We start from the raw sequence: 27,010 nt of genomic DNA on the forward strand, positions 1-27,010 counted from the left end.
CATTTATGAAACTTTCCGAAAATAAAAATGTGTCATGAGCATGAATCACACTCGTTTCGTTGGTAGGCGGACTTTGAGATTTGTTTAGCAGTGTTTTAGTTTCATGAAACATGTTTTTCGTTTCATGTTTCATGTTTTTCGTTTCATGTTTCTTTGGTGTGCGGCTTGGCTAACAGTTCAAGTTGGTTATCCAATTGGAGTTGACTATTCCTAGTTCGAGTCAACTCAAACGCCTGGTTTTAGTATAAGTTGAGTATAAATATAAAATGAAGATTTTATTCAACATTTACTAGTAAAAGTAGACTTTACCTATAAAAAGTAATAGGCTCTTCCCAATACCATTTAGTAAGAGCTGATTCACACAAACAACCTCTTCTTCTTCTTTCTTCTTCTTTTTGAATAGACATGACTCTGTCTATTTTTTCAATGTGCCTCTAATAAGTTGTCGTTCCATCGTTTTCGTGGTCTTCCCTTTGATCGGCTTCCTCTCGCTGTCCTCACTATCCTATTTGTTGTCATTCGGCTTATGTGGTCATTCCATTCTATTCTTCTGTTTCTTACCCAGTTATTAATGTTATACACCACCTTGTATATCTGTACTTCTAGCTCTGTCCCATAGAGTCTTACCATCGATTTTTCGAAGGGTTTTCATCTCCGCTGTTTCGAGCAATCTTTTTGTCCTCTCTGTGTTGGGTCGTGTTTCTGCCGCGTATGTCATTATTGGTCTGATGACTGTTTTGTAAATTCTGCCTTTCATTTCTTTTCCGATATTTTTATTTCTCCCTATTGTGGCATTCAGGCAACCTGCGGCTCTGTTTGTTCTATTCACTTGATCTTCCACTTCTGTTTCGAGCCTTCCGTGGTGTGATGCCTAGGTATTTAAGCTCCATCACTTATTGTTCTATTATCTGACCTTCCAGCTCCAATTTACATATTATTGGATCTGCTGTTATAACCATGCATTTTGTCTTTTTTGAGGAAATTAACATGTTAAATTTTCTGGGGATTATGTTGAATTGGTGTAGCATACGTTGTAAATCATCTTCACTTTGAGAGATTATTATTGCATCGTCCGCATAGCAGATTATTTTAAGTTGTTGTTCTCCATTTGGTACCCTTTTTTAGTTCTTACTACACAAACAACCGATTCTAGAAATTAAATGTTACTCGATATGTTTAAATCGTGATAAGTAGTTGGAACGGTCAAAACAAAGAGACGCACACTCATCAAAAAAGCACGTGAGATTATACTCGTATAATCTACATTTACTGAATCGATCCAGGAATAGTCAACTCAAACTAGTAAGAGTTGATTCTATTTTTCCCGCGATCTACTTTTATTAACAAGGGTTTAGCGGGCTCCACACTCTCGGCGAAGTTACTTCGCCAAAGTTGACCGAAGTCCGAAGTACCTCTCTACACACTCGTTCTACTTCGCGAAGAAGTGTGATACCGACAAAGGAGCGGTGCGATACCGACAAAGATCCCTTTGACTCGGACGCGCCAGACCGACAGAGAATGGAAGTAGAACGAAGTGAGGCAAAGTTGCACAAGGTGGCCGTCTACATTCTCGTACTTGTTAAACCTCGATCGACTTCGGCGAGAGTGTGGAGCTCACATTAGGAAGAGTCTACTTCAACTAGTAACAGTTGAATTAAATTTTTCAAATCAACTTTTACTGCTCGTTTCAGTTGGAGTTGACTCGAACTAGGAATAGTCAACTCTAACTGAGAATCAACTTGAACTGTAACATACATACCTATATTAAAAGCACAGTCATTGTACGCAACCTAAAAAATATTTTTCATTTCTCAGATCTCGTAACATATCTTTAATTATTGCTTAACATTAACATTAAGCAATGTCCGGTGTAACAAATAGATAATAATTATTCAACTATGTACATTCACGGTGCACATGAACGTAGATGTTGTTCCAAGTTCAATCAATGCAACCTTGAAAACATATGAGAAAAGACTGAAATACAAGTATCGAAGTATCTGCTTCGCTCTATTTTTAAAACTCTGGATCATTTTTTTATTTCATTGGCTTATGAATTTTATTTTAGGATTTTATATATAGTTATACAAAAATAACTGCCCGAGGATTACAATTAAATAAAATAATGTAAAACAACTAAAGTGTAAACAGAAATTTGCGAATGTTTTGGATTATGGCTAGACCCTCGATAGACAATGGTCCACTCTACTGTACAGCATAAGAAATACGAAAGTAAATCGTTTATAAATGAAAATATGAAACAAGTAATTTCTAAATTTATTTTAAAAAATCCTTTTTTATAACCTTTTTACAGTATGTATTAATAAGAAGTTATTTACAGTAAATGTATTTTATGTTTTTTTTATGAAGCTTATGTTTTTGTAGAGCTAGTGTCGTTCACAAAAAAATCGAGTTTTTAAAAAACTATAAAGGCACGTATCCACAATGTTAGCGCTCCTCTTGCGCTCCTGCAACTGCTCCATTGAGTGTTCCAATCGGTGGTGGTTTATATGTACGGGAGCCGTATCGATTGGGGCAATTGCAGGGAGTGTGGAGCGCAAGATCGCAAACATAGTGGATACGTGCCTTAATAATTAAAAAAAAAGAATGTGTATGTACTTTGTACGCACGTAAGAAGTTATACTTCTATTATATAATTTCAACGAAATAAATATACTTAACAGTTACAATACAAAAAATTAACAATAATTACCAAAAATTAACCAAAACTTAACAATGCCAAATATTAAAAAAAGAAAAAAGTATGAATCGTCCGGGATTTGATCTCGCGATTTCTCGATCTCTGGTCCAATGCTCTACCAACCAGGCCATCAAGGCGCATGTTACTGACGTTTCAGATATACATAATTACACATCACGGTGACAAGTGGAATATAAAAATAGATGTTTTATTATTTTACGCCCAAGGAAGACAAATCCAAGGACACAAAATTATAATAAATAATACATTTACTAAAAAACACTAATATATTATTTTAATGGCTTATTTGCGCTGATGCATAATTTGAAAGATTAGCAACTAAACGTCATACTGTCTGTGTGCGCATGCGCGCAGATTTATGAAAAATTTTACTCTCAATCGCGCCTAAAGAAGTATAACTTCAAAAAAGAACACGCTTTATTTGTTCATTTTGAGACATGGATTTTTGCTAAAGGTGGAAAATGGATTTGGCAGGAGAGTGTAAAATCCATAAAACATGCCGATACTAAGGGAAAGAGACATATTATAATGCATGCGGTTGGAAACCATAGTTTTATTGATGTAGGGGATCGTGTGTTTTCGTCAAAATCAAAATCGGCTTATTAATTATCATGATAACATGAATACGGAGATGTTTGTGAAATGGTAGAAAGAAAAACGAAAAACTGCTTCCGAATTTACGTGAACCATCTGTTAGTTCCATAGTTGAACTAACTAGTTTTGTATAATGTCCCATAGACCAGTAAGGATCTGTTTTTAGGTGGATGTGAGAGATGGCATTCAGATTTTTGCGGATAAAGTTAGGTTATAACTTCGTTAATAATAATTGATTTATGCTCCTTCTCAAATATGCCCGGAACATTAATAAAAAAAAATAAAATATTTAAAAATTTCAAAAAATTTCGTTTTTTTTTCTACTTTTTTTGCTTATAACTTTAAAACGATTCATTTTGGAACAAAGTCGTATAGGAATAAAACAAAGATAATTAAATTCTCTATCAGATGCGATTGGTTAAAAATGTCTTAATTTATCAACCTTGCTGCAAAATAGCAATAAATATAAAATAAGGGGGCAAAACAAGCCTGTCCTTATTCAATGATTTTCCATCACTTAGGTTACACTTGGAACCTTCCTAATTCACTTAGAAAATTTTTGTAATGTGCTAAAACCATCCACCAGATTTCATTAAAATTGACTTACTAGATTTTGCATAATAATTTTGCAATTTAACTTTTTTAAAAAAATTAAAATTTTTTAAAATCTTGCAGAACAAAAACTAGAACATACAAAGATTTGTCAATTTTTTTACATATAAAGAGGCACTCCACCTCTATCTAATGCACTTTACAGAATTGAAATCGGATTGTTTAAGCAGCCTCAGCAATGTTTTAAAGTTATAAACAATTTTTTGGCTTATAAACAAATTAGTCCTGTGGCCAGGAGGGGGTGCTACGGTTCCTTTATTTAGATGGACTTACCCAAAATTTTTATGTATTTTTTTACCCGTAGAACACGATTTTTTTTATTGTTATAAACGAAGAACTTGAGGAATTACATAACATCGATTTTTCGCAAAATAAAACATTTTTTTGTATTTCTTGGGTAATTCTAAGCAAAAAATGTTCTTACAAGTTTTTTCGTAGGATGCATAGTTTTCGGGATAAACGCAGTGAAACTTTCAAAAATTCGAAAAATTGCAATTTTTGAACGCGAATAACTTTTGATTAAAAATTAAAATAGCAATTCTGCTGACAGCATTTGAAAGTTTAAGTCAAATTATACCCGTTTTAATTATTTGCATTGCTAAAAATTAATTTTTTTATTATTAAACAAAGCTATTTGTTTATAAGCCAAAAAATTGTTTATAAGTTTAAAACATTGCTGAGGCCCCTTAAATAATCCCATTTTAATTCTGTAAAGTGTATTAGATAGATGTAAATGTATGTAAGATGTAAATTTTGCTATTGTGAAAAGAAACTTATCTGAATTTCTACACAAAACAATGGTATATATTTATATAGTAAAAAAATACACCATCATTCATTCCGTTGATAATTATTACCAATTAATTTTTTGGTTTTTTACATTTCCTTAGATTGTTTAACCTCTCATTAAAAACCTTTCCCAACGGAAGTACTCCGAATAAATCGCATCCGGGCGACACTGTACTGTAGAGGTGGGAGAGACAATAATTTTTGTAACGGTTACAACTGTAATGATTGTTTCGGTATAAATAGTAGTAATGGAGTTCAAGACATTTAGGACCGGTACTTTATGTCCCGATTAAATCCCGGTTAGTTAACCGGGATTCAATCGGGACAGAAAATACCTGCCCTAAGAATAACAGACTTAATAAATGCAATACTGGCTCACATTGTACTTCATAAAGATAATGTATTGGTAGTCAGCAATTTCGAAAGTCCCTTATAATATAAAATTTTAAACAAATATGCGTTAAAAATAAAATTTTCTAATTTCTTTCGGCCATAATAATGTTAGATTTGTAATCAGCGACCTTAAGCTACCAAATTTGATAAAAAAATTTGCTTTTTGATTGATATGATTTAATCAGGACAGAAAATACTGGCCCTAAGAATAGCAATAGACTTAATAAATGCAATTATAATTTTTATTATAATTATAGGTAATAATTATTATAATTGCATTTATGAAGTCTGTTATTCTTAGAGCCGGTATTTTCTGTCCCTAATCTGGACATAAAGTACCGGCTCTTAGTTTGATTGATGACAAACACATCTGAAAACAATAAATCAAAAGCCTAGAAACGTCTAATCGTCTCAATAATTTTGTTAGTTCAGACTATGTACAATGTACATACAACTCAATTTGAAAATAATAATTAACACTACCTAATCAAGTGTTCAAATTGTCCTCCGTTGTTAATTGGACAGTAACCTAAACGAGGGTATAATGCTTTTATTACATTTCTCCATGTTTCTCCAGAAATTAATATGGATTCGTCAATAACTCTGTGTCTTAGCTCTGTAACACTTGCTGATTTAGTTTTAAGTATCCCCAATAAAAATAATCTTTAGGGTTCAAATCGGGTGAACGAGGAGGGTATTCAATACTACATATCTAATATATTAATGCAATTTCCCGTAAATGTCTGATCTAAATAACGTCGAATATTTACACCAAATGAGCTGGAGCCGGGTCTTGCTGAAACAATGTCTCATTAAAATTTTAATCCGAGCTTGTTTTTCATGGTAGGATCTTCTTCTTTAAGTGTCATCTCCGCGACGAAGGTTGGCAATCATCATGGCTATTTTGACCTTCGAGGCAGCTGCTCTGAATAGTTGCCTTGATCCGCAATCAAACCATTCTCTCAGATTCTTCATCCAGGAAACGCGTCTCCTTCCTACGCTTCTCCTACCCTCTATTGTCTCTCCTACCATCCTACAATGTCCGAGACATTGTAATTTCCTTTCTTTTATTGTGTTTTCAATTTCCCTCTCTCTGCCTATTCTCCTTTAACACTTCTACATTCGTGACTCTATCTATCCATGATTCTGCTAGTAAAGCACACTGTGTACATAACATTTAATTAGTCTTAGTCTGAGGGCCAATGTATGTCTTTGCTGCATAAAATCTTTTTCATCCACGAAGTTGCCACGTGCTCTTTCAGTTCTCACTCTTATTTCTTCAGTATAGTAGGATAGTTATCTTCATTTAATAAAAACTAAGTGGTAATTTAATTACTGTAACGCTAGTATATCACTTATTACTGTAACTTAATTTAACTGAGTGAATGTGAAAAAAAAAGTATTTTTGAAGTGTGTAAAGTAAAGTGTGTGAAAACTGCAGTGTGTACAACTTCAAAAATATTTTTGTGGGAGTGTTTTTGAAGAGGAACAGAGAGTAACAAACAAACAAAGGAAAAGAAAGAAAAGTATACTTACTATTGATGTAGTTGTTTGTCGAAAATATCTTTGTGACGTTGTATTATTGAAAAATATTTTTATTTATTGTAGACGTATATTTTAAAAATATATTGTTTAAATAACGCATATAATAAAATTTACTTTAAATTAAATCATAATTAATTCATTGTTTACTAGTGTATTTACTACTTTTTACTTACATATTAATGTTGGGTATTTATAGGGCACACTTTTTAATCAGTCCTTCATTTTTTCTTATCTACTCGCTAAAAACAAGTCGTGTTGATTTAAAATATGAAAATAATAGTAGTTTATTTTAGTATGTTTTGGGGTTTTACAGATTAGAAAATGTAAGTAGCTACGCATCATTTCTTAATAGTTATTTATGATATAAGTGTTAAAAGTACACGTTTAAGGCACGCATGTGAAAGTTTGCAGAATGAGCGATAGCGAGTTCTGCAATTCACATGCGTGCCTTAAAAATGTACTTTTTAACACGCATATCATACAATATTTTTTCTACAAACGTAATTACAGGACAATATCTACAAAAACTTTTACTTGAACTTGACTGACATTCCATTTTTATATTTTTTTGACATTACATAAAAATTGTCTATACGGTCAATATGAACTGCAGTGCCTTAAAAATATTTTAAAGCACTAGTGCCTTCAAGTAGCATTTTTAACGCTCGTATGGAGTGCTAAAAATTGTATTTTTAACATGGTTGTAGAAAAAAATAGTTTTGCAATTTGGCTGATAAATCGTAATTTTACTAATAAGAACATAGTTTCCTAAGGTGGTACTTTATAGCCTAGAAATATTATTTACACTCAGTTATATTTTGTTCTGTGATCCAGTTTTTTTTTCGGTTCTTTTTTTTTCGTGTTCGTTTTGTCATTGGGTTTGTCTTGAACTGTTAGCTTTTATTCTGGGATATCTCTTCTCTTTTTGAAGATAACCGCTCTCTTTTGAAGATAATCCGGGTCTCTTCTGAGTTTATTGCTATTTTCCATTGGATATTCTATTCTTCTATCCTTCGAGTGCCGTCTGTAGATTTCGTACAGCTATATCCAGGTTACTGTGTTTTTCCACGATTGCAGTGTCATCTGCATAAAGGCTGTTTAGTGTTTCGGATGATAAGACTGGGAATTCCGTGTTCAGGTTAAACTGGTCCTATCTGGACCCGGAACCTCAGGTCGCTTAGAAGTAGGGGCTGAGTATCGTAGTGGCCCCGCTGTATTCATAATCTCAGTCCTCCATGCCACACTCTGTCGAAGGCTTTGCTTACATCCAGAAAGGCTGCTCCCATATATTGCTTGTCGTTGAATCCAACTGCTATGTATTCTGTAAGTCTGAGTACTTGTAGTTCGCTGAAATGTTGAGATCTGAATCCCAATAATTGTGCTTCTGGGATTAATCCTAGCCTGTTTGTTTCTGATTGGAGTCAGGTTTTGATGACTCACTCTACTATTTTACTTACTGCTGGACGTAAGCTAATCGACCTGTACTTTTGCGGAAATGTCCTATTGATTTCTTTATGAACGACTTTACTGCTTTTTCCACACAATTACATTTATATTTAACTTAATGTTCTAATTTCAAGACTGATTTGTCAATTACTGTTATTGTCTTTCTTCTAAGATAAGTTGTATTTGTCAATTGCAAAATGTTTTAGATACATATTTAGATTTTTTACTTTATATTATAGGACTAGCTCTCAATTGTTAAACGAGAGCAAGTCATTTTTTTATTGTTTATTATCTATGTACCAATTTTGTACCTACTAGATCCTATTTTGAATTGTTTTTCTAATTTGTGTGACATTTCACTTGTATCATGTACTAATGGACTTCGGTCCGTCAATAAAGAATAAATAAACAAATATGTGGTTCTTTCCCGGCTTTGGTATCATAATTACATGGGCTTCCTTATTATTGCATTTGTTATGTTTGTCAGATATATGTACCGGCTGTCCCAATAAGGATGGCTCTCGGCCATATCTCAGGAACCGTTTATAGTACAGCTTTGCACTGTAAGGGCAAGGGCACTGGAAATCCAATCATCGCATTCTTCATAAAATTCTGCGCATATTTGATTTCACAAGTTTAAGTCGACCTTTGCAAATAAGAGGTGGGGTGAGTGGGAACCTTCTTATGAAAAAATGGCTGTAAGTCCGGTTCTGCTAAATCGAATTTTGCATAATTGGTCTTGTTGAAAACAGCTCTTTTTCGTTAATGTAAGTGTCTTATTTTCGAAATAGCCTAATAAGTAGTATGCAAACTAGGAAGCGTTATTTAATTATTTTCAGAAATCTAGTTTTCTTTGGAAAATATTAAATACAAGTATGCATTTTTAATCCTGTATTACAAAATTAGATCAAATTAGCAACATAATACCGAAAATCGGATGCCGATACCTTTTTTCTATCTCGAGATATCTTAAGAAATGTGTACATTTTAAACATAACTGTTACTGTCACCGGTAAACGAGGTTAAGGAAAAGTAGTGTGCTATGGAAAAAACAAATAAACATTTTCGAGATGTAAACGTATATAATTAACTAAAACAACAATAAGACAAACATCACTATAAAATATAACAAGGAAATAAAAGCAACTACATACTTACTTAGTCTTAGTGACTGCCTAAATGTTCAAATTGTTGCCCATCATTTTCGATGCAAGCATTTACTCTTTCAATAGTAGATTGAATAGCAACAGATTTAACTGTTTTAAACTTTTATTTATGGGGACGGATTAAAGACCTTGTTTTTGCCTCTAGGCCCACTACTCGAGAAAACATGATCTAGAATCTAGAGAATACGAAACGCCATTCAAAGCATTGCGAAAGCAGAAATTGAGACTGCTGTTCAATCTACTCTTGAAAGAGTAAAAATAATGGGCAACAATTTGAATATTTAGGTCGTCACTAAATAAGTAGTTGTTTTTATTTCTTTGTTATATTTTATAGTGTTGTTTGTCTTATTGTTGTTTTAATTAATTATATACGTTTACATCTGGAAAATGTGTATTTGTTTTTTCCATAGCTCACTACTTTTCCTTAACTTCGTTTACCGATGACATTAGCAGTTATGTTTAAAATTTACACATTTCTTAAGATATCTCGAGATAGAAAAAAGGTATCTATCGACATGCGGTTTTCGGTATTATGTTGCTAATTTGGTCTAATATTGTAATACACGATTAAAAATGCATACTTATATTTAATATTTTCCAAAGAAAACTAGATTTCTAAAAATAATGAAATAACGCCTCCTAGCTTGCATATTACTTATTAGAATATTTCGTAAATAAGACACTTACATTGACGAAAAAGAGCTGTTTTCAACAAGACCAAGTATGCAAAATTCGATTTAGCAGAACCGGACTTAGAGCCATTTTTTCATAAGAAGGTTCCCACTCACCCCCACCTCTTATTTGCAAAGGTAGACTTAAACTTGTAAAATCAAATATGCGCAGAATTTTATGAAGAATACGATGATTGGATTTCCAGTGCCCTTTCATTAGATAAATTTTGTAAATTTTGGTTTTTAATTTTTGATATTCCATTACGCCCTCTAGCGGTGGATCCACAATTTTAAAAATAATTTCCAGGCTTTTCCCGAGGCAACTTTTGTTATAAATATGTTTTTCTCAAAGCTGTACTATAAACGGTTGCTGAGATATGGCCGAGAGCCATTCTTATTGGGACACCCAGTACAATATACGAAATAATTCGAAGGAACTGATATACCTAACTAACAATTACATTTTTAATATTTTTTGGTCGTAGGTCGTAACGGTGACAAACAAATAATGCCTACCCACCTCTAATCAATTATTTGTCCGTCTTATCTGTATAATGCGTGGTATAATGCAATCCGACGTTCCAAGATTAGATCACACTGTATGAATGAGCATTGAGGGGTAATCAATCGGTATCGGCTACACTCTGCTGGTTTGGAACGTCACGTCGTGACTCAGTGTTGTGAACTAATTCTGGAGTCAAGTTGTGGTTTTCAAGTAAAATAAAAGAATAATTCGTGGTTGTGGTTGTTCATTGTTTTATCAACTTGTAGTGGCCATGTCTGTTGTTTTAAGGTGAGTCATCTTCACATCATGAAATTAGTGACTATTTTGATTAGGGAATAGTGACTAATTTAGACCATAAAATGAATTAACGAAAACATATTCCTAATGAAACAGACAAAACGACTATTGGACTCATACAGTAACACAACGGTAATACTATCAGGATAAAATTGTTTAATTCTGGAGTTCAAATCTTTAGTTCTTATCCTTCCCCAATGTACAATGTACAAGTACTTTCCATGATTTTTGAGTTCTTTTATACAGGGTGTCCCCGAAATTATCCTTCCCCAATGTACAATGTACAAGTACTTTCCATGATTTTTGAGTTCTTTTATACAGGGTGTCCCCGAAAATACTGCGTTCCTTTAAGGTATGAATATAATACACAATTTAGAACAAAAAGTCCTGTAACATTTTTTTCTAGAGTTAACCGTTTCCAAAAAAATTACATTGTTCTCCATATAAGTGAATTTGAATTTTCATCAATTTAAATGACCTGGCAACGTGTCGAAGAACTTATTTATGACTGTGAAAATTTAACCTAATGGAACCCCTTGTTTATTTACTATTTGAGGTGTGATTTTTGGGGTTGTTGACATCGGTAGGTATCTACCTGCAAAATAGTTATTTCTTGCTTTAATAATGTGACATTTTTGCTATTATCTGAATTAATTAAGGATTTATAATTAAGGGCCGAAATTTTTCATAAATTATAACTTTTACTAAGTAACTATGGTTTACTTAATTACTAAAATGTAAATGCATCTATTAGGAAAAATTGTTTGTACCTTATGTTTTTCTGAAACCTATTGAAATATGGAATTGTTTTAAAAGAATTGATATAATATCAATTATTTACAATAAGAAACACTTTATCTTTTTACTGAACTAGTATTATGTATTTATTAAGCTTTAAAGGTGTTGAATACAAGGGGTTTTAACTGAATTACATAGTTTACAGTAGAAATTAAATACAACAGACAACGTTTAATAATTCTAATTTAGTTTTTTACATTATGCTCGGACTATCAGTAATTTGTTTACTTGTGATCTAAAAATTAAGTTAGATGTTTTTACTTAACCCGGCACCTGCCACGTGGCTTTGCAAGGCGCCAACTGCCACGTGGGGTGCTCACAGCACCCCTTAAAATTTTTCTGTGATCTACTTGTTTAAAAAACAAAATAATGTGTTGAGTAACACAAGAATATAAATAAACATGTTTTATTAACTTATTAGCCACTAATATGTTATAAAAGTTCAAAAATAAAATGAAAAAGGTGTTATAAGCAAATTAGCAAGTACCAAGCCATAATAAATGAAGTCAAGTAAAATATCTAAAAAAATTAAGATTTAGTGAGTATAGAGTCTATATTAATAATTTAAATCAGTTATTTCAATAAAAAATGTAAATTTGACCTGTTTATCAAAAATACAGAAAAAATTTAAAACTTAAAGTGCCAGATGATGACACCCCAATTCCACTTTAGAGCTATAAGTTCAGAATGACACTAAATAACCACTTCAAACACTAACAAATATATGTTGTATAATATTATAGAAAGCTATTATGACGCACAGCTCGGTTACCAAACTTGAAATACCAAATATTTGATAAAAATGTGTTATGGGGTGCTGGTAGCACCCCACGTGGCAGGTGCCGGGTTAATGTTCAAAGCGAGCTCCACCTGTGCGAACATATGCATCGATACGACGAATCCAGTTGTTAGTAATGCCATAGTTAACTAAATTATGTCGGATAGTTTCTGCAGCATCAAAATGCGTTCTTGTAATTCAGCTTATATTTGGATTTCATGTCGGTTATCATACACTAACGATTCCAGATGTCCCCAAAAATAAAAATCCAATACATTGAATTCGGGACTTCGAGGTGGCCACAGTATGAGTCCATTCCTAGCAATTCAATGATGAGTATAAGTGGTATCCAAAAGATTTTTCACAGCTCTGGTAAAATGTCGTGAAGAAACCACATTTCCCGTCGTGTTTTCAAAGTCACTTTAAGAAGTACCGGCAAAATATTTTGCAATAAATTTATAGGCCTCTCCATTTAGTGTTCTGTGTAATTAATAAAATATTGCACCCTTTACCCTTTTTGTATCCTTTACAAAGTAACGGATATAATATTTGTTTAATACCCAAAATACTAGGTTGTTAAGAAATAAGAAATACCCATTCTTTCGGTACAGAAACTAACCAATTATGCCAAATATCCAATGTCAATAACATCAAACAAACCAAATTCTTGGTTTGTTTGATGTGAGGGGACGACCACGGACAGGTGAAAAAATGCAAACACTAGACCCCTGCAGAAATTGATATGGGTTTGGTTGATATTTACATTATTTTACCTACCAGATACAACTGACCCACAAACCTACTATTTTTGTGACTGTTTAAGATTTTTGTATTGGACGTTGTTGCCAGACTTCAATTTGCATACCAAAATGTATTTTCGTTTTTTTAGCCAAACGGCTCAATTAAGAAAAAAATGTTTTAAGACTGTTTTGCTCTACATTGTGCCTTCTATCCATACCTTTAAGGAACGCACATTTTTGGGGACACCCTGTATAATGTCCGACTTATAGTGCCCTGCGTTTTCCGGTTCCGAGTCTTTTTGTGGACTCCATCAAGCTGTTGTAATTAGCGGTAATTACTTGTTAATTTCGTTATAAAAATATGTATATTTTGGTAAAAAAGTATGGTAATCTCTAAAGATCCAATAAGGTGCAAGCTGGACGTATATAGCAAAATAATCCAGCAAGAAAGAAGTATCACCTACCTGGGAGTGCACAGTTATAGAGACACAGAAGCGGAAGTTGCCCAACAAGTAAACAAAGCCAACAGAATAGCGGGATGTCTTAAATACACTATCTGGCGCAACACGCATCTACGGACAGAAACAAAGGCCAAGATCTATAGGACAGTAGTTGGGTCAATTATGACTTACCGCTTGTTCATATGCAGGCGGTTTGCCAACGTCGACGCCGCGATTTACCTGTTTTGCCCCTGTTTTACTTGATCTCACCCTAATGTCGCCTTTGAAGTCACCAAGATAAACAGGGGGAAAACAGGTAAACCGCGGCGTCGACATTGGCAAACCGCCCTATATGAACAAGGCCTTACACCGCGGAAACAAGACCTGACACCACAAGGACAAAAAGACTGATGGAACGTGGACGTGGGAAATGAAAATTGTCAGAGATGTCAAAGGAAAATCATTATAACAACGTAGCACAGACCTCAGGCAAAGCTGTAATATAGAGAATATAAATGACTGGACACTGAAGAGAAGAAAGGAATGGTATAGCCATATAAGCAAAATGGGAGAAGGAATACTAGTAAAGATAGCACGAGGTAGATCACCAAACGGCCGAAGGAGTACAGGAAGGCCAAAGAAGAGATGTAGTGACAACCTGGATATCTGATGAGGAGGCATCCGAAGATGGAACAGGCGCGAGCCTATTAAGGAAGCAGGAAGAAGAAGAAGAAAACTATATTTATAAATGGTATAGCCATATAAGCAAAATGGGAGAAGGAATACTAGTAAAGATAGCACGAGGTAGATCACCAAACGGCCGAAGGAGTACAGGAAGGCCAAAGAAGAGATGTAGTGACAACCTGGATATCTGATGAGGAGGCATCCGAAGATGGAACAGGCGCGAGCCTATTAAGGAAGCAGGAAGAAGAAGAAGAAAACTATATTTATAATCTACATTCGGACTTTCGTAAATCTCGGGTCGATGTGACGATACTTGTGTGTGTATTCACAAGGAGGGGATGGCATTAGATAAACTTTTTGCCACAGATATTATGTGACGATACTTAATACATGAATAAATGATACTAAACGACGATCGAGTGGATTAGGAATTGCATTTATTTCTTAACAAGAAATGAATATATAAGTAGAGGAAATCTCGCTCAACTCGCGAGAGGGTAAGTCTTGTAAGGATCTACGCTCAACTCGCGTAACTTGGGATGGGGTTGTGATTCGTCGAATTTGCTCAGCTCGCCAATACGACGGAGTTCGGAAGGTTTCGGAATATGGTCGGAATACTTTTAACTCACCTATTGTACCTGGATTGGTATTCCCCGTTCCGCATATAGAAAATAATCAAATGGATTTCCATTCCGTCTTTTATACTGTCAGAGACGGTATAAAAAGACGTTTTGCTTAATACATTGGCGTATTCTAGACGATAAATAGTTATTACAACGTAGAATGAAGTAAACACTTCTGTTGTATGTAGGTATATAATTTATTAAAAAATTCTTAAAATTTATCCACAAGGGAGTGGAAGTACAACAAAACGTTTTCGGTCAAACTGACCATCCTCAGTGTAAACGTCCAGTGTACAAGTAATTGAAACTAGCCACTTGAATAGGTGTAAAACCTCAAAATAACATTATTGCTACATTATGAGCTGTGTAGTAATCGACAATAAGTCGATGTCTTAAGATTAAAAATATATCACATGTGGATGTATGTCATTCTTGCTCGGAATTTACACAAAGTTGTGATCAGGTTAACAACCAACGAGTTGGTTGTTAACCTCTCACCTGATCACAACCTTGTGTAAATTCCGAGCAAGGATGACATACATCCACATGTGATATATTTTTAATCTTAAGACATCGACTTATTGTCGATTACTACACAGCTCATAATGTAGCAATAATGTTATTTTGACGTTTTACACCTATTCAAGTGGCTAGTTTCAATTACTTGTACACTGGACGTTTACACTGAGGATGATCAGTTTGACCGAAAACGTTTTGTTGTACTTCCACTCCCTTGTGGATAAATTTTAAGAATTTTTTAATAAATTATATACCTACATACAACAGAAGTGTTTACTTCATTCTACGTTGTCTTAACAAAGGTATACAGCCAACTACAGGGTTTACCCTTTTAAAGTTTTAAATAGTTATTAAAATACCAAGGGTATTATAAGGCTTTAAAAGGGTAAACCCTGTAGTTGGCTGTATACCTTTGTTAAGACAACGTAGAATGAAGTAAACACTTCTGTTGTATGTAGGTATATAATTTAAATTATATACCTACATACAACAGAAGTGTTTACTTCATTCTACGTTGGTATTATAAGGATAATAACGCTTGAGGTCAATGGTGTATATACCGAGGGCCTTTGGCCCGAGGGGATATAAGTTGACCGAAAGCGTTATTATCTATAATACCCGTGGTGCCTTCAACGTTTAATGTCCGACTAAATTATTCTTTATATGCAAAAATTTTGAATGAATTTTGAATTAATTAGTTTTCAAATAATTTACCAGCAATAGTCGTAACGTAATTGTGATAACCATAGTTTTACTTAGGTTGTTATTTACATTTTATGTTTATTTAAATTTAATACCCTAGGGCGTTATTTTTCAAATATCAGGGCATTATATCATACTTAATTGACTTCCAAATCATGTCATTATTTGTCAAATAATATTATAGTCAGACATTAATTATATTATCGTCACACGGTGCCTAAAATGATTAGCACATTTTATAGACTAAGAGCCGCTATAGGTGAAATTTCTTAATCATTTTAGGCACGATGGGACCCTATAACTTAAATAGTAGAACCTAAAAGAAAACGTTTGAAAACTGTGCCGTCACTTTTCAGTGGCACATGCGTCGACAGTGGCGCATCAAACTTTCCACTTATGGACGGGATAAATAAATTAAAAGTTACCCTCACTTACTAACAGAATTAAATTTTTTTATTTTTTTAAATTCTATGTGATTAACACATAGGACTCAGCGTAATTTTAACCCACCACCCCCTTCCCCCTGCCCCCACTATCAAAAACTTCATTTTTCGTTTTTATTTTTTTTTTGGTGGGATGCAATCAATTTTAAAATTTCAAAAAATTCACACGCATAGCTGAGGCTTTTATAAAACATGCCTATTTTTTATAGACCCATAGGTAGAGTGTACATAATCTCAAAAAATTAAAAAAAAAAATTTTCAAAAAAGCGTATAAATTTTTTTGAGGAATAGCTGCAGCTCTAATTTTTTCTTAATCCTATGTGTTTTATCAAACACTATATTTTTAATTTTTTTCAGATTTTTCCATAAGGCTCCTCACCTTAAAAAATCCGAAAAACTGTTTTTTGGGGGGTTTTGGGGGATTTTCCCTATTTTACAGACTTCATAATATATCAAATCAATTTTGTTTTTATAGGTTATATATAACTTGAAGTAACTGACTCCTTTAGAATATTTAAAAATCAGAAAAGCACGTTCAAACCCCCCAAAACCCCCTTAAAAAACAGTTTTTTGGATTTTTGAAGGTGACTAGCGTTACAGAAAAATCTGAAAAAAATTAGAAATATAGTGTTTGACAAAAAACATAAGATTAAGAAAAAACTAGATCTGTAGCTATCCTAAAAAAAAAGTTATATACTTTTTTCAAAAAAAAAAAATTTAATTTTTTTGAGGTTATGTACACTCAACCTACAGGTCTACAAAAAATAGACGTGTTTTATAAAAGCCTTAACTATGCTTGTGAATTTTTTGAAATTGTAAAATTGATTGCATCCCACAAAAAAAAATAAAATCGAAAAATAAAGTTTTTGATGATGGGGGCAGGGAGAAGGGGGTGGTTGGTTAAAGTTACGATGAATCTTATGTCTTAATCACATAGAATTTAAAAAAATGAAAAAAATTAAATTCTGGTAATGAGGGAGGGTATTTTTTAATTTATGTATCCCGTCCATAAGTGGAAAGTTTGATGCGCCACTGTAGACGCATGTGCCACTGAAAAGTGACGGCACAGTGCTCAAACGTTTTCTTTTAGGTTCTACTATTTAAGCTATAGGGTCCCGTCGTGCCTAAAATGATTAAGAAATTTCACCTATAGCGGCTCTTAGTCTATTACCTATCCCGGTTCTTATAGTCTATTTTTAAACCAAGAGGAGTAATTAAAATTTCCCGCGCCGTAAAGCTTGTTTGCAATTGGTCTAAACTCAGGCAAGTTTACTCCAGTGGTATCACATTTTGACACTAATGACATTTATAAAATTTTGACACTATTGGGATCGTGTAAGTTCGGAAAAGCGACACCTGGTTTCATAGCTCAGCAACATTTTTCGCACTTTTAATTATATTGGCCAGTTATATTACTCCTGGTTACTGGATAATTGTCAAGGCCATAGTCCAAAAAAATAATAAGAAGAAAAAGTAAGATTCAGGTTATGTGATTAAAACGTAAACAATTGTATGTAGTAAATAAAATTAGTTATTAAAATGCAGTACTGCAAGCAAAATACAATTATTAAATTTACTTTTATATAATAATTACAATGCAGTTTTATAATAATTAAAATGCAGTACTTCAAGCAAAATACAATTAATTAAATTTACCTTTATATAATAATTGCATATCATATCAATACTGTGGAGCAATATATAATTTTTCTTCTTCAATAACAGTAGGTATGAAATATACATCAATTTGACAATTTCAATTGACTATGAATTATTTAAGAAAGTTGCAATATTTCTCCGCTATTCGCGCACGATCGTTTCACACCGCGTTGCACATCGCGAATTGGCATTTCATAGGTTAAATTAAGTTATATCAGCGATTTTTTATTTTTTGTGCGTTATTCCTTTAATTTTTATATTTTTAGTCTGTTTTTATACATATAAAAAACAGTTGTTTTTAGAACTCTTTACGGACGTATTATTAGTATAATATAATATTTGTGGATTACCGTCAAAGGCCGATATGATCAATCAAAAAAGAAGATGTATTAGGTAATATTTCTAGTGACTTTCTTGGGTGTGAATCTCTCTTTTTAGTTTACTCCTCTTGGTTTAAAAACAAAGGTTAGTCTATAACACTTTAATATGAAGTGTTTAATTGTTGACACAGAAAAACCACTACACTGGAATTATTCAATAAGCCTGATAAGAAAACATATGTATCAATAAAGTACAAAGGCCGCTCAAAGGACAATACGGAATGCGAATATCTGTTATCATATCTTTCTTTAACATGCGTCAACGCGTGTACTTTATAGACAATTTTATATTGAAGTTGGTAGATAACGAATAACAATATTGACAATGATTATTGAGTGACGTATACAAATATATGTCACTCAAGGAAAATATGTTTTGGGCTAAGAATACGAAACACAAACCAACCATACTCTGGGCAAATTAGAAAAAAACAAGGAAAAGGTATTTACCGGCAATTTTATTGCTAGAAACGAAACTTGTGATTAATTATCCAGATTTAGCCATACGGCTCACACTCCCTCTAAGGGGAAAATTGACTCATCCCAGATACCTACGGTATCAAAAGGATTGAGCTCTGGTGGGACTCTTTCCATGTTATCGAGCCCTAGGTGACTTGGTATGCTGGAGTATCTCCCAGAAATTTTCGTACACATCTGGCCGTCGCGAGTAGTACAGCTTTCTGCATGGTCTTATAAAGGTGTTCATTTAGACCCAGCTTTTTTATGTTTTCGAGGAGGTTCTTCGGAATGACTCCAGTAGTAGACATAATAATAGGTATCGTCTGGGTACTTTGCATTCTCCATTGTCTTCGTATTTGAATTTCCAGATCTCTGTACTTGGCGATCTTTTCAGTAAATTTACTACGTAGATTATTGTTGTTAGGTATCGCCACATCAATCAGTGTTGTTTGTCTTGTTATTTTATTAACTAGTACGAGATCTGGTCTATTATGTGCCACTGTTTGGTCTGTGAGCACAGTACGGTCCCAGTATAGCTTGTAGTTGCCATCCTCAAGCATACTCTCAGGGACGTATTGATAATATGGGAGATGGTCCGTTTGGAGAAGTCCCAGCTTGATAGCTATCTCTTGATGAAGGATTTTTCCCACTGCGTCATGCCGTTCCTTGTATTCAGTTGCAGCAAATGCCTGGCAGCCCCCTGTAAGATGTTGGATGGTTTCTTGGGTTCGGCATCCATATCGGCATTTGTCGTTCTGGATCTGAGGGTCTTTGACGATATGTTTCAGGTAATTTTTAGTTGGTATAACCTGATCCTGAATGGCTAGTATTGAACCTTCTGTTTCAGGGAACATCTTACCCGATGTCAACCAATAGTTCGACGCTGTATTGTCGACATAGTCTTGGCTGACCTCATTGGGATGTCGCCCGTACAGAGGTTTGCCCATCCAGGTGCGCAGTTTTTCGTCCTTTATGCACATTTCTGGTTCCCTCAGTTTAATCGGTGTTGTGTCATCTACTGCGCAAATAGCGCGGTGTAGAGTAGATGTCTCAGCCTGCATCTGAAAATAAGTTCTTAAATTAGCAATCTGTTTATCTAATTGCTCACCTATATCCATAAGTCCTCGTCCTCCTAAATACCGGGGTAATGTCGTTCGTTCTACTGCACTTTTAGGGTGGTGTTTTTGTGCCTTTGTGAGGTGTGTTCGTACTTTTTGCTGAAGATGTTCTATATCCGTTTTTGTCCACTTAACAATACCAAATGAATAGCTAAGCGCGGAACAAGCGTAGGTGTTTAGTGCCTTAAACAAATGTTTACTGTTAAGCTGTGAACGAAGCAACTGTTTTACCCTTCGTATAAACTCAGTAGTTATCTCAGTTTTCATTTGCTTATGGTCAATTTTCCGCGCCTGCTTTTCCCCAAGATATTTGTACATATCGTTTTCGCCAATGGCCTCGATGTTCTGGCCATTTTGCATATGGAATCCACCGACTACCGACGGCTGTACCTTTCCTCTGACTATATTCAAAACACGGCACTTGTCTAGTCCGAAGTGCATGCTAATATCATTAGAGAATGTTTCTACAGTTTTTAGCATCTGCTCTAGGTGTTCTCGAGTGGAAGCCATTAATTTCAAATCATCCATATACAACAGATGATTGAGCTTCGCTACCACAGTATTATTGTTTCTAATGCTAAAACCTGAGTCAGTGGAGTTTAATAGCTGGGAAAGGGGGTTCAAAGCTAAGCAGAACCACAATGGACTCAACGAGTCTCCTTGAAACAGGCCCCGGTTGATTGCGATATTTTCGGTTTCGATATTGTTTTCACCGGGTATTTGGAGGTGAATTTTAGTCTTCCAATCTCTCATTATATGCCTTAAAAAGGTCACTATGTTATCATCGACTTTGTATATTCTTAATATATCTATAAGCCATTTATGCGGTACTGAATCAAAGGCCTTCTTATAGTCACATGATTAATTATTATTAATAACTTATTATTAATAATATAGTTATGCAAAGTCCGCGGATAGTGTGCTGTTTTTCTTATAGGTAAACAAATTAGTGCCCCGAAATTGTACTTTTTTCAATTATTGCTCTGCAGAAGATTTTAATTCTGCACAGAGATATTTTTTCCTGATTTGCCTTGACGAAAATTTTCCTCGGAAAATCGAGGTTTTCCCGACAAAATAGTTTATTTTCAACTCAAATTTTAGATAAGTAATTACCTATCAATATTAGGGAACTTACACATTTTTTTTATTACCTACATAATAATGTTCAGTTTTGTTTAAAAATTAGATTTCCAAAATTTCACGCTTCAAAAACTCATATAGTCGGAAAAATGAAAGAATACCCATGAACGAACATATAAAACACGCTGTATTTTCCTGTCACCGTGTCACACAAAAATTGGCCAGCGCAAGTACATGTAATAATTATTGTTTCATGTACTTGCACTGGACAATAATTTTCTTTGTGACACGGTGACAGGAAATACAGCGTGTTTTATATGTTCGTTCATGGGTATTCTTTCATTTTTCCGACTATAAGAACTTAGAAGTACAAATTTAAAATCTTTTGTGTATTTAAACCATTTCAAACCACCCGAAAAGCGCGCGAACACTTGTGACATCACATCATTATATTGTATAATGACATTTTATCGTATGTCGATAATACGATATAAGGTAGCGAAAGTAGCAGTAGCAAAAGCTAAAGCAGAAGCGTATTCAAACCTATACGATCAACTTGATACCAGGGAAGGCGAAGCAAAGATATATAAAATAGCCAAACAGAGAGCAAAGAAAGCAAGAGATTTTAATCAGATTAGATGTATCCGAGATGAAAATAATAAAATACTAATTCACGAAAAGGATGTCAAAAAGAGATGGAGAAAGTACTTTGACAGCTTAGTAAATGAAGAATTTGACAGACAGCCTGTGGAGTCAACGGAGACAGTAGCAGCAATGCAATGGTCACCAAAATAGCAAACGAGGAAGTGGCTCAAGCGCTTCAAAAAATAAAGAAAGGAAAAGGGGTAGGACCAGATGATATTCCTGGGGAAGTATGGAAAGCATTGGGAGAGACAGGAACAAGGTGGCTAGCAGGTTTATTTAATAGAATTATGGAAGTTTAACAAATGCCAGACGAATGGAGAAGCAGTATACTAGTACCTGTCTACAAAAACAAGGGAGATATACAGCAGTGTACAAACTACAGGGCTATAAAACTGCTTAGCCACACCATGAAAATATGGGAGAGAGTAATTCATAGACGGATACGTGAAGAGACCGACATATCCGAGAATCAATGTGGCTTTATGCATTGCAGATCAACAACAGACGCAATTTTCATTATAAGGCAGTTGATGGAAAAATACAGGAGTAAAGAAACAAACGCACATATGGTATTCATTGATCTTGAGAAAGCATATGATAGAGTTCCTCGAGAGATTCTGTGGTGGGCACTCAATAAGAAAGGAGTCCCTGGTGCATATGTAAAGATTGTGAGGGATATGTATGAGAGAGTAACGACTAGTGTTAGGACAGGTGTGGGAGAGACTGATAAATTTCATGTGAAAGTAGGATTGCACCAAGGCTCGGTGCTTAGTCCGTATTTATTCTCATTAGTTTTGGACCAGGGCCTAGATTCCGTGCACTGTAGATATCTAAATATCGCTTTCTATCGATATTTGAATATCAAAATATATGAATTTTTAGCTTTAATTGAATTACTTTCTAGTTTTGCTCTAGTTTATCAATTAGAGTATAACCTAGCAAAACTAGAAAATAATTCAATTAAAGCTAAAAATTCAAATATTTTGATATTCAAATATCGATAGAAAGCGACATGTAGATATCTACAGTGCACGGAATCTAGGCCCAGATAACAGCGAAACTACAGGGTAACATTCCATGGTGCTTAATGTATGCTGATGATGTCGTGTTAGTAGGAAATAGTGAAAGAGACTTAGAACAAAAACTGGAACAGTGGACACGATTTCTGAAGGAAAAAGGTTTAAAACTTAGTAGGACAAAGACAGAGTATTTGGAATGTTCATTTAAAGATTGAGTTACTACAAATAAAATGGTATCTTTGGATGGAGAACTGATTGTAAAAAGCAATAGTTTTAAGTACCTGGGATCGGTATTACAGAGTAATGGAGAAATAGATGGAGATGCATGCAGTAGAATTAGGGCTGGATGGATGAAGTGGAAGGATGCGAGTGGTGTGTTGTGTGACAGAAAAGTTCCAATGAAGCTGAAAGGAAAATTCTATAAAACAGCCATAAGATCGGCTATGATGTACGGAACTGAATGTTGGGCAGTGAAAAAGAAAGAGGAACAACGAATGCATGTGGCGGAGATAAGAATGCTTAGATGGATGAGTGGAGTGACAAGAAAGGATAAAATTAAAAATGAGTATATTAGGCGAAGTCTAGGTGTGGCACCAATTGATGCCAAAATGAGAGAGCATAGGTTAAGATGGTTTGGTCATGTTCAACGTCGAGACGTTAATCACCCAATACGAAGAATAGCTGAAGTGCAGATTCCTGGAAGGAGTAGGAGAGGAAGACCAAAGAAGACGTGGGGGGAGACGATTAGGCAGGACATGTTGGTAAAGGGGATTAATTTTGATATGACCCAGGATAGAATTGTGTGGAGAAATGCAATTAGGGAAGCCGACCCCGCATAGGGATAAGGCAAAGAGAATGATGATGACATTTTATCGTATGTCATTGCAATAATATATATATATATATATATATATATATATATATATATATATATATATATATATGTATATATATATATATATATATATATATATATATATATATATATACCTCGTCCAATTTACTTACCGTTGCACGTCATCCGCGCCATAGCCTGTGACACGATACCAACACGAAATATTTAGGCGGTGGCTGTGTTCTTTTTTAGAATCAAAATGATTCTAAAGGAGAACACACCTACCGCCTAGATATTTCGTGTTGGTATCGTGTCACAGGCTATGGCGCGGATGACGTGCAACGGTCAGTAAATTGGACGAGGTATAGTCCATTCTTTAACGGTAAAATATTGCAAAACCTCTAAATTTTAAAGAATCGCTTGGATTGACATGAAATTTGGCATACACACAGCTAATAAGTCAAAGAAAAAAAGTGATACTGTGCCAATATGTGCTTTTGCCCTGGGGGTGGTTTTCACCCCCTCTTGGGGGTTAAAAAATATTCGTCCAAAGAAAGTCGGGAAATGGGTAAACTGGCTAATTTTAAGTAACTTTTGTTCTATAGAGTTTTTTCACTAAGTCAATACTTTTCGAGTTATTTGGCAGTGAATATGTTTTTTATTTTTTTTATTTTTTCAACAAAATAACCACGCTTTTAGACGGTTTTTCGCAAATAACTCAAATAGTAAGTATTTTGTCGAAAAAGCATTCTTAGCAAAAATATAGCCTATAAAAAGTTTAAAAAAATGGTATATATATCACGTTTTTTTATTTAGTAGAAGCAGAGTTATAGCTAATGAAAAATAGGTTCATATTCGTCAAATTCCAAATGGAATACTTTAACGTGAAATAACCAAAAATGAAGCACATTTCGGGGAAAACTCATTACCAACTTATTTAAAGTGTTTAAAAAAAGCTTCATTTTTGTTTTATAAAAAAAATTTCTAGCATCAAAATTAAACAAGTTACGCTCAAAATAAAGTTAGTCCCTTTTGGTTTTGGTAAAAAAATCGAGAAAATCACCCCCTAATTAGTATCTTAAATGAACTTAATCGTAACGACTTCACAAGTTTCTTGACTCGTGTATATATTGTTTATATGATCTGTAAGTTTCATCGGTTCAAAGTCCTTATTATTGAAAGGGCTGTAGTTAAAAGGGATTGAACGAGTCACTGATCACGAATGTATGCAAATTTAGAAACACAAATCTTGATCAATTTTTGTCTAACAGAAAAACAAAAAAATACATGATATTCAGAAAAGCAAATCTGACTTTTTTGTTCTTCGAGATTTTTGGTATCTCTAACAATTTTTAAGTTATTTTGAAAAAAAACATATTTTTCAAAATTTAAATTTTTAAAAATTTAACTTTGAAACCAAATTTTTTCAAAAATAAGCACTTTAAATCGATGAAACTTACAGATCATATAAACACAATATAAGTAAAATAATTTGTGGATCAGCAACGAATTATTTCATTTAAGTTGCTAATTAGGGGGTGGTCTTTCCGATTTTTTTTGCAAAAACAAAAGGCACCAACTTTATTTTGAGCGTAACTTGCTTAAATTTAATGCTAGAAACTTTTTGTAAAAACAGAAATAAAGCTTTTTTTAAACACTTTATAAAAGTTATAATGGGTTTTCCCCAAAAAGTGCTTAATTTTTTGGATATTTCACGTCGAAATATTCTATTTGAAATTTGGTGAATATGAATCTATTTTTCATTGGCTATAACTCTGGTTCTACGAGATCCAGAGACCTAACGCGTACACCATTTTTTTTACTTTTTTATAGGCTATATTTTTGCTAAGAACGTTTTTTTTCGACAAAATACTTACTTTTTGAGTTATTTGCGAAAAACCGTCTAAAAATGTGGTTATTTTGTTGAAAAATGAACATATTCACTCGCAAATAACTCGAAAAGTGTTGACTTGGCGGAAAAGCTCTACAGAACAAAAGTTACTTAAAATTAGTCAATTTATATTCTGTTGTGATTTATAGCATTTTTTTTTTCGAATTTAAAATTTTATGCAAGTTTCCTATAAATACACTCCTTGCAAAATTAACCGGACACCTTAAAAATGGGTAATTTTTGATGTCTCGCAATTACTAAACCTGTTGTCCGATTTAAGTAAGTTTTTAATATGTTATAGCCTTATTCTTTAACAATACCGTTTTAATAATATTGTTGATAAACAGGTAAATTTTCATTGTATACGAGGTGTACCAATGAAACTGTGTTTTTTTCTTAAACTTCGCATCACCCTGTGGAATATTCTAGCATTTACAAAATACTGAAATTGAAATCTAACTATAGCCTTATGTTTTCTAAACATTTTATTTTTTGATTCATTCGCGTACATTGGACCATAAAAAAGTTAGGTAATTTAACAACTAGCCATGTTTTTCGTCAATACGGGGTCTTTTCAAATAAGTATGGCAACCTTTAAAGGGTAATTCTGCATGAAAAAATAATGACAGTTTGCTTTATAAACGGTATGTTCGCAATTGCTTCGTTTCTGAGATAGGGGGTGTTGAAATTTTTCTTACAAACTGATGATTTATTTATTGCTTTAAAACCGGTTGAGATATGCAAATGAAATTTGGTGGGTTTTAAGACGTAGTTATTGTACATTTTTTGACATACAACTAAGAATTTAATATTCACCATTGGCGCGCATACGGGTAATATGACAGCTCATATTACCCGTATGCGCGCCAATGGTGAATATTAAATTCTAACTTGTATGTCAAAAGTTGTATAATAACTACGTCTTAAAACCCACCAAATTTCATTTGCATATCTCAACCGGTTTTAAAGCAATAAATAAATCGTCAGTTTATAAGAAAAATTTCAACACCCTCTTTCTTAGAAATTAAGCATTTGCGGACATAGGTTTATAAAGCAAACCGTCATTCTTTTTTCATGTAGAATAACTCCATAAAGTTTGTCATGCTTATTTAAAAACATACTGTTTTGATAAAAAACATGGCTAACTGTTAAAGTACCTAACTTTTTAACGGTCCAACATAAGCGAATGACTCAAAAAACAGAATGTTGAGAAAACATGAGGCTATAGTTGGGTTTAAATTTGAGTATTTTGTAAATGTTAGAATACTCCACAGGGCGATGCGAAGTTTGAGAAAAAAACACAGTTTCATTGGTACACCCGGTATACAATGAAAATTTACCTGTTTAGCAACAATATTATTAAAACGGTATTGTTAAAGAATAAGGCTATAACATATTAAAAAATCACTTAAATCGGACAACAGGTTTAGGAATTGCGAGACATCAAATATTACCAA

At 33.8% G+C, this 27,010-nt stretch overlaps 1 protein-coding gene across 2 annotated transcripts in view; it reads left to right on the forward strand.

Annotated features, from left to right (window-relative positions):
• LOC114349521 (ATP-binding cassette sub-family D member) overlaps positions 1-27,010 on the forward strand; it is a 276,122-nt gene that overhangs the window by 209,986 nt on the left and 39,126 nt on the right. The window contains exon 1 of one of the 2 annotated variants that reach the window (XM_028299926.2): positions 10,525-10,731. The exons of the other annotated variant lie outside the window; for it this stretch is intronic. The gene's annotated coding sequence lies outside the window, so the exon portion shown is untranslated. Of the gene's footprint in view, positions 1-10,524; positions 10,732-27,010 lie in introns of those variants that run through there. 2 annotated transcript variants of the gene reach the window in all.

Source organism: Diabrotica virgifera, chromosome 3 (genome assembly GCF_917563875.1).
Source record: "Diabrotica virgifera virgifera chromosome 3, PGI_DIABVI_V3a".
Lineage (NCBI taxonomy): Eukaryota > Metazoa > Arthropoda > Insecta > Coleoptera > Chrysomelidae > Diabrotica > Diabrotica virgifera.